This window comes from Onychomys torridus, chromosome 14, assembly GCF_903995425.1.
Source record: "Onychomys torridus chromosome 14, mOncTor1.1, whole genome shotgun sequence".
Taxonomy (NCBI): Eukaryota; Metazoa; Chordata; class Mammalia; order Rodentia; family Cricetidae; genus Onychomys; species Onychomys torridus.
In genome coordinates this window covers 78,521,190-78,537,873 of record NC_050456.1, presented here as the reverse complement: position 1 = coordinate 78,537,873, position 16,684 = coordinate 78,521,190, and the positions used below count along the sequence as shown (strand labels likewise).

General features: G+C 42.8%; 1 protein-coding gene and 1 pseudogene across 5 annotated transcripts in view; both read right to left on the bottom strand.

The window, feature by feature from the left end:
- The window catches only part of Traf3 (TNF receptor associated factor 3), a 114,265-nt gene that overhangs the window by 61,977 nt on the left and 35,604 nt on the right, over window positions 1–16,684 (bottom strand). For 4 of the 5 annotated variants that reach the window (XM_036205705.1, XM_036205702.1, XM_036205707.1 and 1 more), the window contains one exon: window positions 9,671–9,805. The gene's annotated coding sequence lies outside the window, so the exon portion shown is untranslated. Of the gene's footprint in view, window positions 1–9,670; window positions 9,806–11,394; window positions 11,682–16,684 lie in introns of those variants that run through there. The other variant, XM_036205704.1, reaches the window with a different exon arrangement.
- LOC118595332 lies at window positions 4,121–4,327 on the bottom strand (annotated as a pseudogene).

Here is a 16,684-nt window from a genome sequence, read left to right as displayed (position 1 = left end):
AAATGGATATAAACTATTTTTTTAAAAATAGCACTATGTAGATAAGATAGTTCTAGGAGAATTTAATCTTCCATATAACCATGAAATATATACGCACAAAGCATGGCTGCAAAGAGAGCAAAATGCAGTCATGTGGAATTTAGGTAATGTCTTAGTTACTATTCTATTGCCATGAAGAGACACCATGACCATAGCAACTCTTAAAAGCATTTAATGGGGGCTGGCTTACAGTCAGAGGCTGAGTCCATTATCACGGTGAGGAACATGGCAGCAGGCATGGTAGGCATGGTGCTGGAGAAGGAGTTGAGAAAGAGCTACATCCTGATCCACAGGCAGAAGAGAGAGAGACTGGGCCTAGTGTGAGCTTTTGAAACCTCAAAGCCAGTGACATACTCCTCCAGTAAGAACACACCTCCTGATCCTTATAATCCTTTTAAATAGTGCCATTCCCTGGTGCCTAAGCACGTAAGTATTGTGAGCCTGTGGGGACCATTCTTATTCAAACCACCACAGGTGACAATTTAAAATGGAACACGAGGAACAGCAAACAGCCATCAGAAGCACTAACACCAAGTCAACTGACTGACTAGCGAAGAAGACCTTGGTGCCCAGTCTCCATGCACATCAGCTCAATTATAAGCAAATGGACTGACAAACTTCCTGTCTTGTTTTTTTTTTTTAACTTTTTTTAAAAAAGATTTATTTATTTATTTATTCGGTCATTTAATTAATTAATTAATTAACTAACTAACTAATTAATTTGTATGCGATAAGTATGACTGCAGACCAGAAGAGGGCACCAGATCTCATTACAGATGGTTGTGAGCCACCATGTGGTTTCTGAGAATTGAACTCAGGACCTTTGGAAGAGCAGTTAGTGCTCTTAACCGCTGAGCCATCTCTCCAGCCCCCTGTCGTGGTTTTACAGAATAACTATACATCTGAAATCAGCCACCTCACTTCCCAAATATTCCCAACTCCTAATTCTACTGAATAAACAAGGAACTTTCACCCAATTCCCACATATTTTCTACATCATTTATTTCTTTTCTAGGGCATAGTGCAAAAGAAGTTTTCAAATACTCTGTCAACATTCCTTATACAAGTAAAATAGTACATTAATGAATTTTGTTGAAAAAAAATATGGGGGGAAACTTTGAAGATAGGCTAGGCAGTTACTAACTAAGTCCAGGAAAGACCCGGTGCAGAGGGCATACCTGGAAGACAGCTAGCACAAAAGGTGCTGTGGCACGGCCAATCCCCCCTTTCCCATGCAAGCTGGCAATCAAGCCAGACACCAGCAGGAACCCAGAACCCACTATTTCTGAATGCCAACACTTTTTCTCTGGTCTAGCACTTAGAGGAAAACAAAATTAAGAGGACTGCCTATAAATAAGAATGCCAAAAGCTCTGGGACAGGTTTTTCAAAAAATTACCTCATTCTCTCCGTCTCTCCATTTAAATGCAAACACAAGGGAAGAGTAATAGGAAGGCCTACTCAGGACAAAAATGGTCATTTATTAGAGGAGGAAGAAAATGGAAATAATCAATAGTCTGAAAAACTAGTAAAGTTGATTATGGAAGAGAAAAAAAAAACTTCTGAGGAAATCTTATAAAGGAAAGGGTTAACACAGACTTTAAACCACCCTCATTTATCTGATGTCAATGCTGGGGGGCACTATGAATGAGAAGATAAGGACACAGGCCCTGCATTCACCAACTGTCAGGCTAAGAAGGTGGACAGCCTGGTCCCCAGGTGTAAGACTGGAAACCTACTAAAGGGAGATGTGGTAATTTGAATTAGGTATGGCCCTCACAGACTCACGTGTTTGAATGCTTGGTCCATAGGGAGTGGCACTATTTGGAGGTGTGGCTCTGGTGAAGTAGGTGGCCTTGTTGGAGGAAGTGGGTCACTATGGGAGTGGGCTTTGAGGTCTCCTTTGCTCAAGCTTTGCTCAGTGTGACACTCAGACCACTTCCTGTTGCCTGTAGATCAAGATGTAGATATCTCAGCTCCTTCTCCAGCACCATGTCTGCCTGCATGACGATAATGGACTAAACCTCTGAACCTGTAAGTCACACTAATTAAATGTTTTCCTTTATAAGATTTGTGGTGGTCATGGTGTCTCTTCACAGCATTAGAAACCTTAAGACAAGAGATACACAATATATAGAGCAGTGACTCCTATGCACAGGGCTTTAAAGAAGATCTCCCCAAGAGGACATTTATGCATAAGCTAAAGGATAGACAGAAATTAATCATTTTCTCTAATCCTCAGATTTAGAAATAATAGACAGAGGTAAATGGAATAAGAAAAAGCAAATGCTTAAAAAGTGGCTCAGTATTAAACATCTCATTTCAAGAAGCATGTGTTTATCAGTATGGATGTGTGTGTAAGTATGCAGTGATTCATAAGTGACTAGGTGAACTAGGGAGGCTGTACTCTTGAATTTAAAGAGGATACTTGAAAGGATACTTCTTGGAGCTGGGGAGAAGGCTCAATGGACAAGAGTGCTTGCTGTGCCAACATGAGAATCTGAGTTTGAATCCCCAGTGTCCACATAAAAAATTGGGCATGGCCACACATACCTGTAATGCAACCCTACCACTGGCAAATTCCAGAGCTTGCTGGCCAGTCAGCCTGGCCAAAATACAGAGTTTTAGGTTCAGTGAGAGACCCTGTCTCCAGAGAATAAAGCAGAGGGTGATGGATGAAGACACATGACATCCTCCTCTGGCCTCCATATGGGCATGCTTGGGTAAATGCATCTGCATACACCTCCCCATTTTTCCTTACACCTCTCTCCATAAAAAAGAAAAGGAAGGAAGGAAGGAAGGAAGGAAGGAAGGGAGGAAGGAAGGAAGGAAGGGCATCTCTCACCTTTTCCAAACACAAAAGAAAACTATGTTAAATGACTGCCAGATACTATTTTAATAGTATTAATAATATTATTAAATTTATTATTATTTATTATAAATTTTAATAATATTTTTAATAATATTAAAGTTATTCTTATTGATGGGTGGTGGTGGTGCACGTCTTTAATCCCAACACTTAGGAGGCAAAGGCAGGTGGATCTCTGTGAGTTCGAGGCCTCCCTGGTCTACAGAGCTAGTTCCAGGACAGCCAGGGTTACACAGAGACACCCTGTCTCGAAAAACAAACAAACAAACAAACAAAAACAAAACAAAATTTTTTTTGGGGGGGGGGTTCGAGACAGGGTTTCTCTGTAGCTTTGGAGCCTGTCCTAGACTAGCTCTGTAGATCAGGCTGGCCTCAAAGTCACAGAGATCCACCTGCCTCTCCCTCCCAAGTGCTGGAATTACAGGCATGCGCCACCACCGCCCGGCCCAAAACAAACTTTTTTAAAGGTGAAATATAGTTGGTTTTCTTGATTTTGCTTCAATTTTTTACTCTTTTTTGGTATGCTGTTTTATTGTATGCTGCAGCCAGTGTATATAAAATAGTTAAACCTTGAGAGACAGAAACCCATGGAAATTCAGAGGTAGATGTTAAAGATTGATAACAGTGCATATTATGGCTCATGTGTTATAGGGAGACGTTCTGTATTGCTGTGGATATCGCTCTGTATAAATAAAATGCTGTCTGGTCAGTGGCCAGGCAGGAAGTATAGGTGGGACAAGAGAGAAAAGAATTCTGGGAAGTGAAGGCTGTGGGAGGAGAGACATAGCCAGCCACCGCCATGACGGAAAAGACATAAGGTACTGGTAAGCCACGAGCCACATGGCCAAGTACAGATTAATAGAAATGGGTTAATTTGAGATAGAAGAGGTAGGGGTTGGGGATTTAGCTCAGTGGTAGAGTGCTCACCTAGCAAGCGCAAGGCCCTGGGTTCGATCCTCAGCTAAAAATAAAAAAGATAGAAGAAGTGGATAACAAGAAGCCTGCCACGTCCATACAGTTTGTAAACAATATAAGTCTCTGTGTGCTTTCTTGGTTGGGTCTGATCAACTGTGGGCCTGGCGGGTGAGAGAGATTTGTCCTGATTCTGGGCCAGGCAGGAAAACTCTAACTACCCTGTATAGACTTCAAATTTAGTTCTCTTGAACAGTCACTGGTTTGTGAAAAGTGCTTTGAGAAACCTCTGAAAAATGTGACTACAAAAAGGAGTAGACTCTCCGAGGGCTGAAGGGACTTGTAGAAGAAGACACTCTAGCCAACAGAGGATCATTTTGAACCTTCGGTAGACAGAACTGTTTTGAGTGTGCAGCTGCCTGGGAAAATTTCACATAGTTGAACCTGGCCTCCAGTCAGAGCTGCTGAACCACCTTCTCCATGGCGGTGATACTGAAGGAACCCAACATGGTGCTCAGGACAATGTGCAACTCATTTGTCCTAGTGAGAGGCAGGAGGTAGCAGGTGTCTGTCTGTTTTTTGAGACTGGCTATGCTGGAACTCTATGTAGACCAGGATAGGCTCAAACTCACAAAGATCCTCCTGCCCCCCAGGATTTAAAGCATTCTTAAACAAATAATACCTTACAGACCTGTTCTAAGTTAATACTACCAACAGAATTTTAGATGAGCAAATCTGAAAGTATGAAACAATTTGTTTTACAAGTTTAGAGATGGCAGCTCTAGTGGTCACACTGACCATGATGACAATAGTATCAGCACTTCCTTCAGAAAGAGGGAAGCACTGTTGAGGAACCATGGGTTCTGAGTTAAGGTCCTAAGGCAAGCACATGACCGGTATTCTGGGCAGCAGGACCCATAACTAGGTCTATGAGAAAGGGCATCCCCATATGGGCAGCACATAGCTTAGGGCCAGACAGGCTGGGCAGGAGGTGTCCACCAAGACTACCACCTGGGCTTGAGTGTCTTCTACAGTTGGGAGTATCAGAGGCAACTTTTCATGGTGTGGTAAACTGGATCTCATGTTAACACTTTCTTTCAAAATATTTGAACTCAGCCTGCTAAGTCTAGGGACATGGTTTTAATGCTATGGTAGATGTTACACAGAAATGTTACAGCCTGTCTTAGTAAGGCTTTTATTGCTATGAAGCAACACTATGACTCTTATAAAGAAAACATTTAATTGGGATGGCTCACTTACAGTTTCAGAGGTTCAGTCCATTATCATCAGGATGGGGAGCATGATGGCTTAAGCATAAGAGACCCCAAAGCCCACCCCACAGTGGCACATTTCCTCCAACAAGGTCACACCTCCTAATAGTGCCATTCCCTTTTGAGGCCATTTTCTTTCAAACCTCCACACAGACTAAAGGACAGTCCAAAGTCTGGTTCTCTGGTCTGCTGAGTCCTCTGAATTGAAAGATATAGGCAAGGGCTACATAAAAAAGCCTCAAAAGCAAGTCTTCTCTGACCTTTTGTCCCCTGCCTTTTCTACTCTAGTTATTCACAGGAACCATATTTCCTCTTCCCCAAGTTAGGCCACATAAACTATGTAACCTCATCCCTACTCAAAATCTCAGGCCTACTTCAACGGATAGCAGGTCCTAAGACACTCCAGAGCACCCTGCTGGGGCAGGAAAAGATGAGGCTGCATACTATTGAGGCCAAGCAGGAACTGAATACACAGGCTTCCTAGGTCTCATTCAGTTAATGACCATCAGATCAAGATATCTGATCATGTCTACACAATTGTCCACTATTCATTAAACCTAGACATTACAAACAAAAGAAAGTGTCATAGGCAGAATCAGAGGCAAGAAAATCATACATTTGAGGACAGTCTAGACTATACAGCCCAAAGCAGCTTTCCTGGAACCTCTGAGTCTTCGTTTGCTTTCCTTTGAGATGTGGTCTCACTCTGCAGCCCAGGTCAGCTTAGAGCTTACTATGTAGTACAGGCTGGTCCTGAACTGTAATAATCCTGCCTTAGCTTCCCAAATGCTGGGACTCCAAATGTGATCCACCCTAGAAATTTTCTTCATTTTTGTTCTGAGACAGAATCTCACTCTGTAGCCAGACTAGCCTGGAATTTGTTCTATAATCTCACAGTCTAGCCAGATTAGCCTGGAATTTGTTCTATAATCTCACAGTCTAGGCTAACCGTGAACTCATGGAGATCCTCCTGCCTCCCAGTGATGGAACAATAGTCATAAGATACCTTGCTCAGCTTGATGAAGCCTTCCTAAATCACATAAAAGTGTGAAAAATTAAAAAAATTTTGACATTTCTTGTGGAAGCACTTAAGAGGTTTATGTTCTTATATACATACCAGGTGCTACTGAGTATACATGTACATCAGAGAAAAATACGTGTGAGTCAAGTCTCCTTTTCTACATGTAGGTTCCACGAATCAAACTCAGGTTGTCAGGTTTAGCAGCAAGTGCTTTTAACTGTTGAGCCATCTTGTTGGCCCTGAATCAACTTCCTCTGCTTTTCTCTTATAAACCCATATTTTGTTACAGGAATGTCAGCTATGATCCTCATTACCTTTCTCCCCTATGGAAAATAGACATCCTCTAGCTAAACACAGGCCATCAGCTGAGGTATAGTATACCCAAGGATGTGTTCCCCAACCATAGAGTCTAGACACTTTCAAAAGGTTTAAACAATGCATCTGCTTGTGAAACATCATTCTTTAACACATGTAAGGTTAATCTGACCATGAAAAGTTAAATTCCCCTGAACTGAATCTCATCCTCTCCTCTTTGGTTTTGTTTGTTTGTTTTTTTCAAGACGGGGTCTTACAATGTAGCTCTGGCTGCCCTGGAACTCACTAAGTGACCACGATGACCTCAAACTCGGAGATCTGTCTGCCTCTGTCTCATTAGTACTAGGATTAAAGGCGTGTAGCACTACACTGGCTCTGAGACAAGATGTCACCATGTAGTCCTGGGACTCACTATATAGACCAAGCTCACCTCAAACTCACGGAGATCTATTTGATTCTGCCTCCTGAACACTGGGATCTAAGGTGTGCGCCACCATACTTGGCTCACATCTTTTTTTTTTTTATAAATCAAGAAAATATCCTTCAATGACTGTATTTTCTTCCTCTATACAAAAGAATAATCTTATTAAGATTTTTCTACTGAATTTATTCTTAGTGTAAAATATGCCTTTAATACTAGAACCAGTTAACCAGTTTCACAGAGGCAGATACACAGCAATGACTCACAAATATTTACTAAATGGTCTTTTACAGACAAATGGTGCTGACCCCACTGGTTCTGGCTAGGACCAGATCTTTCCCTTTTGGATCATGTCTTTACTTCTCCCACTGATATGATCTTTTAAACAGACATGTGTGGGAATAAGGGGGCACAGGGTAGATAAGACAGGAAAATGCACACATGGCACAGGAAAATTGTGTAGTACATCATACACATACACTCAAATCCTGTAGTCTATTTTATCTGACCAGAAGGCCTGCCACAAATGTCCTTCTGTCTTTAGTTTGACCTCTGATCTATCATAATTGACTTCCCTCCTCAAAATTCTAGTTTATAGCTCACCTCTCACCAGAGCCACAATATAAAAAGTCTTATTCACGTAAGAAATGCTTCTGAGCTGGACGGTGGTGGCGCACTCCTTTAATCCCAGCACTCGGGAGGCAGAGCCAGATGGATCTCTGAGTTCGAGGCCAGCCTGGTCTACAGAACAAGATCCAGGACAGGAACCAAAACTACACAGAGAAAGGAGGAGGAGGAGGAGGAGGAGGAGGAGGAGGAGGAGGAGGAGGAGGAGGAGCTGCTTCTAAAGTGCAGCAGCATGGCTACCGTAGTCACAGGTCACCACTCTTCACTCTTAGATCTGAATGTGCGCCTGCAAGGCCCACAGGCCCACAGTTCAACGTAATGGGCCATGATTGATACTGGTCTGTCATTCTTATTTGTCTGTTGAATAAATTAAGTGCCTACAACTTCAGGTTGATTAAAGTGTTCTAAAATCAAATAGGATTCTGAACAACTGTGAACATACCAACACTAGATACCACTGTATCACAAGACAGTTTATCCTATATGAATTATGTTATCAAAAACACATTTTGGGCCAATGGAATGGCTTAGTGAGTAAAGGCAAAGCATCAGAGAAAGGAGAAAAGACGAAAGAGCTGGAGAGATGCCTCAGTGATTAAGAGCACTGGCTGTTCTTCCAGAGGACCAGGATTTGCTACCCAGCATCCACGAGGCAGCCTGCGACCACTCTTACCTCCAGTTCTAGGGGATCCAGCACTTCCGGTCATATACACATACATACACATAACACTCTCATAAAGAAAATAAAAATAAAAAAATAAATCTTTTTTGTAGGAGACGAAAACAGGTGTGGTGGTGCACACCTTTAATCCTAGCGCTGGAGAAGCAGAGGTAGACATCTCTGTGAGTTTAACTCCAGCCTGATCTACAGAGAAAGTTCTAGGACAGCCAGGGCTGTTCCACAGAGAAACCCTTGTAGATGTAACTGTCTTGTTCAATAAGAAACACAGAGCCAATTGCAGAGTTAAAAGCCAAGAGGTCAGAGCAATAGCTGAGAGCTGAAAACCTGACCCTTCACTGCTGCTCTGTCTTTTCTCTCCACAAGAGCGCTAATTCCTGTGTTTTTCTCTTTTTTATAGATTTTCTGTTCTGCCTTCTCATTGGTTGTAAACCCAGCCACATGACCTCCTCGTCACTGCCTGTCTGTACAGACCTCCAGGTCTTCTATGGTTGGTATTGAGATTAAAGGCACGTGTCTCCATGCTGGCTGTACCTTGAACACACAGGGATCCGCCTAGCTCTGCCTCCCAAATGCTGGGATTAAAGGCGTGCACCACCACCACTCAGCTTCTGCTATAGCTTGCTCTGACCCCAAGGCAACTTTATTAACATACAAATAAAATCACATTTCAGTACAAATAAAATAACACCACAAACACTGTCTCAGAAAACCTAAAATAAATGAATTAATTAACTGACTGAACTACTGTCATTATGTCATTCTGCCTTCATAGGTGTGGAGGCAGAATGTTGACTGAGTACAGGTGTTGAGCCAGTTGGTAAGTGTGTGAGTCTTGGTGGCAAGAGGTTGACACTGAGTGTCTTATTCTATCATTCTCCACCTCAATTTTTTGTTTGTTTGTTTGTTTGTTTGTTGAGACAAGGTCCCTCTGTGTGGCTCTGGCTGTCCTGGAACTCACTCTAGACCAGGATGGCCTTGAACTCACAGAGATCCACCTGCCTCTGCCTCCCGAGTGCTGGGATTAAAGGCGTGCACCACCACCTGGCTTTCTACCTCAATTTTAAACACAAGGTCTCTTCCTAAACCTGGAACTTGCTGACTTGGTAGACTTACTAACCAGCAGGCTCTGGGGACTCTCTTGTCTCTACCTCTCCCTTCTCCCCCAAACCCTGGCACTTAGAGTGCTGGGGATCCAAACTCTGGTCCTCATGCACTGTACCAACTGAGCCATCTCCCCAGCTACTCAATTCCGAATCTAGCTGGAAGAAAGTCCATGACTGCTCACAGCTCTCATCACAGAAGGTAGCACACGGGGCAGGGGCTATGTCCATCCCATGAATGTATCAGTATCTGTACACTAAGCAGAAGTTCATAAATGATGCAAAAAAAAAAAGAGAAACATGGAAATTTAATGTTTTTTTTTTTTAATGAAAGCTCTAAGTTAGAGACTTGAAATTATGAAAGACACCCTTTCTGACAAAAGGAAAACAAAGAAAGTATTAACTGAGAGCAAACCTTGTCTGTCAGGAAATGAACCTCAGGGATCAGACAGCGAGGAGCCAGGAGGAGGTTTCTGATAGTGGACCTGGTTCTGATCTATTCTGGGACCTCAACCAAGTGGATAACTTCTTTGGGCCTCAGTTTCTTCATCTGAAAATAAAGGGATAGAATTAGACAAAGATTCTAAATGAGGTCCATAGGTAAACCACAGCAATACACCTACTAATGGGCAACTCAAAAAATAAGCTACCTTTGAATTAAAAGTTACACCATACAATTCTGAAGTCTACGCCAGACGGGTATAGGTAGTAAGTTCAAGCAAACTGGTGCTTTAAAGCAAGACCCTGTCTCCAAAAAGATTACAATGAGGTTTAAACGCACACGGAAGACTGTTTTGTTTTAATTTTTGTTGTTTGAGAGATCTGTGTAGCTATGGCTGGCTTGGAACTCACTATGTAGACCAGGCTGGCTTGAACTCACAGATATCCATCTGCCTCTGCCTTCTGAGTGCTGGGATTAAAGGTATATATCATCATGCTCAGCTTGGGGAATGAACTAGCTCTAAATGTTGCCAGCAATTCTTTGATAATGAAGCCATGAACACCCCCGCTCCCTTACAATTTTCACAAGCTTGATCACTGGGCCCCTTTCCCCAAACCAACCAACCACCACAACTTCCAAGCTAAGAGGAAGTCAGGCTTGGAGCCTGGAAACTTCCAGAAAGAAGTTCTTCACATGGACAGAAAGCTCCACCAAGACACTACACCACATCAGGACATGAAGTACAAGTACAGTTCAGGAAGCAGGGATTACCAGGCATTGTCAGTCCCATTCTACATGGCCCACTGGCTGATTGTGATGAGATGGCTTCTCAGCCTGAGGCTGAAAACAAGCTTTCAACCATAGTCTGTGACCAGGAACCAAGAGGCAAGGTAGATGTCACCAGAGAAAGAACTGAGCAGGGTAGCCAACTCTGTTAAGCACAGAGAAAGGATGTGCATTCCATGGAAAGCTGAATTTATTTACACTGATCATGTATGCAGGCTCTCAGCTGGAAAATCTTAGTTAAAATGCCAGGAGGTTCAGAGCCCATTCACAAGCTTTTCAGAACACATGCAGTTGCCATGGTAACCCTGACATTATATTTCTTGGTGTTGGACATATAAAATTAACAACCATGAAGCATTCAATGCATTTTGGGGTCACCCATTTATGGCAAAACCATTCTGAGTTTGGATTTCGCCTCCCTTTTAGATAAACAAAGAGGACCAGCTGAAGGTAATAGCCAGCTCACCCTATGCATAAACACAGAGCTCCACACTTGAGAATATGCTCATCTGAGGATTTTTATCTGAGGTAAAATAAGAACTCAGGGAACTGGACTTTATCATCCATCATCTTATGGCTGATGATATATCTTATGCCAGATCAATGAAACAGTCATTGTTTAAAAGAAACAAATGTTATAATCCATATCTACATTTCTGAGATTCAAGCTGGCTTATTAGAAAGCCAAAGGAAAGGCTAACCCTTTTCAAAGAACACCCTGAGTAATTCATTAGAGAACATTAGTTCACAATAAATAAGACAATTCTTCAAATGTCAAAACTGTCATTAACAAGATACAAAGTTTTATTTCTTAGATTCAGTGGAGATCTATTCAAATCTTGATTTACTTTGATTTTGGATATTCATAAATACTTAAAATACACAAATGCATGCTTTTTAAAGTCCCTTACCTTTGTATAACCCACCATCTGAACTCATAGATGAAAACCAAATTATCAGGCACAAACTGCAAAGGCATCTTCAGTTTCACATTCCGAGGAAAGCCTACTGCACCAGAAACTAAGAGCTGCTGCAGGACAAGCCTGTGCTAGCAAAGGCACTCACAAAATTGCCTGCATCTAATCACAGAACCAAGGGTCCTGAGGCATGTTAGACCCACCATCTCCTCCTTCAGCTCACAGGCAGCAGTCTGAAGGGGAGCGAGTGGCTTCCATATTAACAGGGCTTTGCTAACCGCTGCATTGCAGTCTTTCTGAAAGCTACCAACCTCAGAAGCAAAGGCGCTGGAGACAGATTTCTCGGCAGAGGGAGCTGCGTTTGGAGCCACAAAGATTTTTTTTTTTTTTAAAGGATCTTAAGAAATGTTACAAACTTCTAGAGGTATTTCTGGGTTTCCAACCTGTTTCCTAAGGGCTGTCTGGTTTGTGGTTTATACTAGGGTATGGCTGGGACAACTGGTTGAGCCAGGTAACAATGCTGAAATGAATGAAATGTACATAGTGACAGTCATTAATGCTCAAGATGCCTGTGCACATCTGCCACCAGGAATGTCAGCTTCCAGGCTCCTGCTGAGAAGCTCTGAGAATGAACCACAGCTTTCATTAGGAAAAAAAAAAAAAGCCAATCAGTAAGTATGTCTAGCTCTTGTACAGACAGGCAGCTTTCCCCTAGATACCCAGCCACCTTCCCAGCATGGTAAAAACTCCTATGTGGTCAGAAGACCTAAAATAGTAACCCACTGGCCATGCAATCAAATTTAGAAAAAGACTTTAACAATAGTAGCAGTTTCTTAAATGACTTTAACATCACATTAATTAATTTGTTCATTCATTGATTCATTTGGTGAACACTATGTATTATATGGAAAAGGGATATGAATGACAGTTTACCATTATGGTGGTTACAGGCCATTCAATGAGAGTACAACTGGGGAACAAGTCATTCCAAATGTGAGGACAAGTGCTATGGTCAGGGCCAGCACACCGCAGGGAGAACAGGAGCTATTTTGGGAATCCAGACAGGGATCAGGACAAGGTCCTATAAGGAAAAACCTATGATGGATGAAAGAATGGGTTGGCCTGGAAAGAGGAAGGATGAGAGGGTGTGTACTCAAGACAGCTGTGCACATCCCTATGTGGGAAAACAGGTGGTCAGTAAGAGTTTATGAGCACCACTCTAATGTTAAGGCCTGACCCTCTAGAGTCAGCAGCACCCCTGAGCAGCTATGTGCATCCACAGTATCTTGTATCTGAGGCATAAACTTGCCCAAAGCTCATGAGGACCAAGTGGCAAGGCTAGACGGTGAACCTAGCAGACAGCTCTGTGCCGTGCAATCTTACTCGATTGCCCTGAGCAGGCTAACAGCTGGCTTCTTGGGATTCTGGTGACTGACCAGAAGGAATTCCTATCTATAGTGGCTTCTTCTCAGTTGTACTTTGTTCTACTGTGAATCTGGGCCCAATCTGACTTGAACAGGCAGTAGGAGATCAAGGACTAGGTGAGTGAATAAACAAACTGAAGCTCTGCTGGCCACTCCCACACATTCCTGCAGACATCATGAAAACACTCCCTCCTCACCTCTCCTATCTACCTACCTGTGCTTTAACCACAGGCTCTGGGATCACCTCCTGGAAATTTTCAGAAACTCCTTTCCCATGGCCAGCATCAAGGCCCCTTTCTCCTGTCACCCCTAAGAGTTACCACACTATGCTCATGACATATATTTCTACGTGTATTGCATGATGTTGTGGCTGTCATTCACGAGACACACCATCAGTCTCACTCAGAGAACTCAATTGTTCCCTGTGAGGTAGCTTCTAGTATCATCTTCACCTGACCAATAGGGAAACTGAGGCACAAAGACTCTAAGTTATAATCCAGGATTGAAACCCAGACCCTGGCCTCCATAGGTCATTTGCTAACTAGCCACTTCCTGCTTTTGTGGGCATCCACAACAAAGAGAATATTAGCCTTATTGAGAACTTTAGGAACTTTTTATTTATTTAATTTGTTTATTTATTCATTTTTTAGTTTTCTACACAGGGTTTCTCTGTGCAGCCCTGGATGTTGTGGAACTCATTCTGTAGACCAGGCTGGCCTCGAACTCACAGAGATCCCCCTGTGATTTAAAGGCCTGTGCCATCTCCGCCCAGCAAGAACATTTTCTATTCTTCCTGCTCTGTCTCTTTTTCCAAGCAAGACATGAATAAATCAATACAGTCGCATCACATAATGACATCTGGTCAACAATGGACTCCTATAAGGCTGTGGTCCCAGGACCACAGTCGCAGTCTGTGGTAATTGTCCTGATGTGAGCATGCTATGATGCTCTCACTCTTCAATCACTGGCACATTCTATACATCTATCCTCCATCCTTTTGGGATGCATGACTGTTGATTCGACTCACTAGTAAATTCCTGACTGACCTGGAAACTCTCACAGCATGTAGAAAATGAGTGGAGAGACAGCAGGGGGAAATGTCTTTTTGTCATCACTGTGCTTTAGAGACTCACTGGAGTAGTTAAACCCTCAGAGGAGCTTTCATCACATGCTGCTGGGCAAATTTAGGTGCCACTGTGGGCGCTCCCACTGAAGTCCCAGTAGAGCTCTACCTTTCAAGTTAGGATCAAGGCTTGTGCTCTGTGGTCATCTTAATCCCTCCAGCCACAGGCAGCTGTAGCACAGCAGCTCAATTTCTCCACTGAGCTGGCCAGCCCAATGAAGCCAAGCCCTGTGCTCCAACCTGAACGGGGCTTCCCGGCAGGGTACTGCAGGGACAGGCCCTTCTGTCAAGACTCTTGAGTCTCCTAGAGCACCTGCAGAGGTGGAGCCACAGCTGATCAGTGTACACTACCTGGGGAAGGAGAGAGGCCAGCAGTGGACACGCCCTGCCCCCAGGGCAGGTGCTGGTAAACTAGAGACACTCACTTGCAGTCCTTCACTCCACGGGAAGTCTAGAGTAGGGAGTTCAGTGTGGATGTGCCGGATTCCACAGGTCTGTGGTGGTGGCTTCCCACTAACTCTACTTTACAGAATACTACAACTGAGGAACAGCTTCCTGAGTGTGCCGACACTCAAGCGCGCACCTTCACTTTAGTCCGGATGGGCGTGACCAGAGGCAGCACCTGCTCCTCTGATGCACACTGCAGACAGACCAGAAGGACTCTCACTACTCTGGTGTGACTCTTCTCAACAACCGCTCCTGCACTCAATCCCAGGTTCCTTGACCGGGAAGGAATGAGATGCACGCATACTATCAAATCGTCATGGAGATGATGTGACTCCTAGCTGATGATGTGTATGAAAGACCCTTGAAAGGACAAACTGTCTCAAAATGTGGGGCACAATGGTTACAAAATACAACTGTAAAACTCAGTCATTTTTCCAAGTCTAATTTGGTTTAAATATATGAGAGACCTTGGAATGACCACAGCAAGACCCTCCCCTTCACTAAATAGTCATATTGAAATTAATAATCTAACTTAAGCAAATTAACTACTATTAGTGCACATTTATGTGGATCTGATATGAATTATAAAACCATTCCCAGAGGTTTCACTTAGACACTTTAAATATGCTAAAGGGGGCTAGAGAGATGGCTGAGTGGTTAAGATAAAAGGATGGCTGAGTGGTTAAGATAAAAGGATGGCTGAGTGGTTAAGATAAAAGGATGGCTGAGTGGTTAAGCCATTTTGCTTTTCTTTCTCTAGGTTCAGTTCCCAGGATCCTCACAGTGGCTTACAACCATCCGATACTCAATGTAGTACCACATACATGCAAGCAAAACATATATACACATAAAGAATAAAAAAATAAAGCCTTCTATTGTTGTTTTGTTTGTTTTTTGGTTTTTCAAGACAGGGTTTCTCTGTGTAGACTGAATAGAAAACATAGAAAAACATTCACTGATTAATACCTGCAATCCTAGCACTCAGGAGTTGGAGGCAGGAAGATCAGGAGAATGAGACAAGCCTAGGCTACAAGAGGCTTAGAGGGCTGCAGAGACAGCTCAGTGGTTAAAAACACCGATTACTCTTGCATAGGATCCAGGTTTGATTCCCAGTACCCACACAAAGGCTCCAACCATCTGTATTATCAGTCCAGGAGATCCGAAGCACATGCATACATACATGTAGCCAATATACTCATACATACAAAATAAATAACTAAATCTTAAAAATAAACAAAAAATCCAGCCAGTTTCAACGGGTACGGTGGTGCAAGCCTTTAATCTCAGCACTGTGGAGGTAGAGGCAGGCAGCCAAGGCTATACCATGAAACTCTGTATGAGGGCAGGGGGGACAAACAACCAAACAACCAAAAAGCAAAAAAAAAAAAAAAAAAAAAAAAAAAAAACCTAGCCGGTTGGTAACCTAAATGTAATTTTGCAATTGGCTGAAATCATCACCACAATAATGTGTCTCTACTTTCTGGGGGAGAGAATCACATCTACTCACAATGAGTCAGCTAGTGTCAGAGTGTTCTCATTAAGTCACCAGGAATTACAGGTATAGAGGTGCCTCTCCAGCAACTGAACCAAAATCAAGAAAAGAAACCACTACAGATATGCACACTTTTAGTCCCACAGAACAAATTCTTTTTGTGGCTATATTTAGAATTATTCACGTTAGTAAATTCAGAGTCTTAAAATCAGCCTGTTGGCAACATAGATAATTTAAATTTAGCTGGGTGGTGATGGCATACACCTTTAATCCCAGAACTCAGGAGGCAGAGGCAGGCAGATCTCTTAGTTTGAAGCCAGCATAATCTACAGAGCAAGTTCAGGGACAGCTCTGGCTACACAGAGAAACCCTGTCTCAAGAAAATGAATTAATTAATTGAAACAAACTTGGTTTAGAGACACTATGTTGATTGCTATCCCTGTAGCTAGGCAAAGCAAAACCTTGAGATGGCTTCAGGTTCAGTTTCCTGTTTCTGGGATGTGGTCTCACTACACAGCCCAGGACAGCCTTAGCCTCATGAGTACAGGGTTACAAATGGGTACCACAATGCTTAGCTAGTAAACCCTAAAATGGTGACATGATTGTTCCAAAACTGTGATCCTATCTGAAGTGTCAATAGAGCCTTCCTCCCATGGTGCTTCATTGCAAAAGCATTTTTCTGTAGAGACTCTTGTGATACTGGACTCACTCAGTATTTCCCACATGTTATCCTCATTATTTTTTAAATACCAGTGAAAGGAGATATTTAAGCTATCAAAAACCTGGAACCTTCTGTTT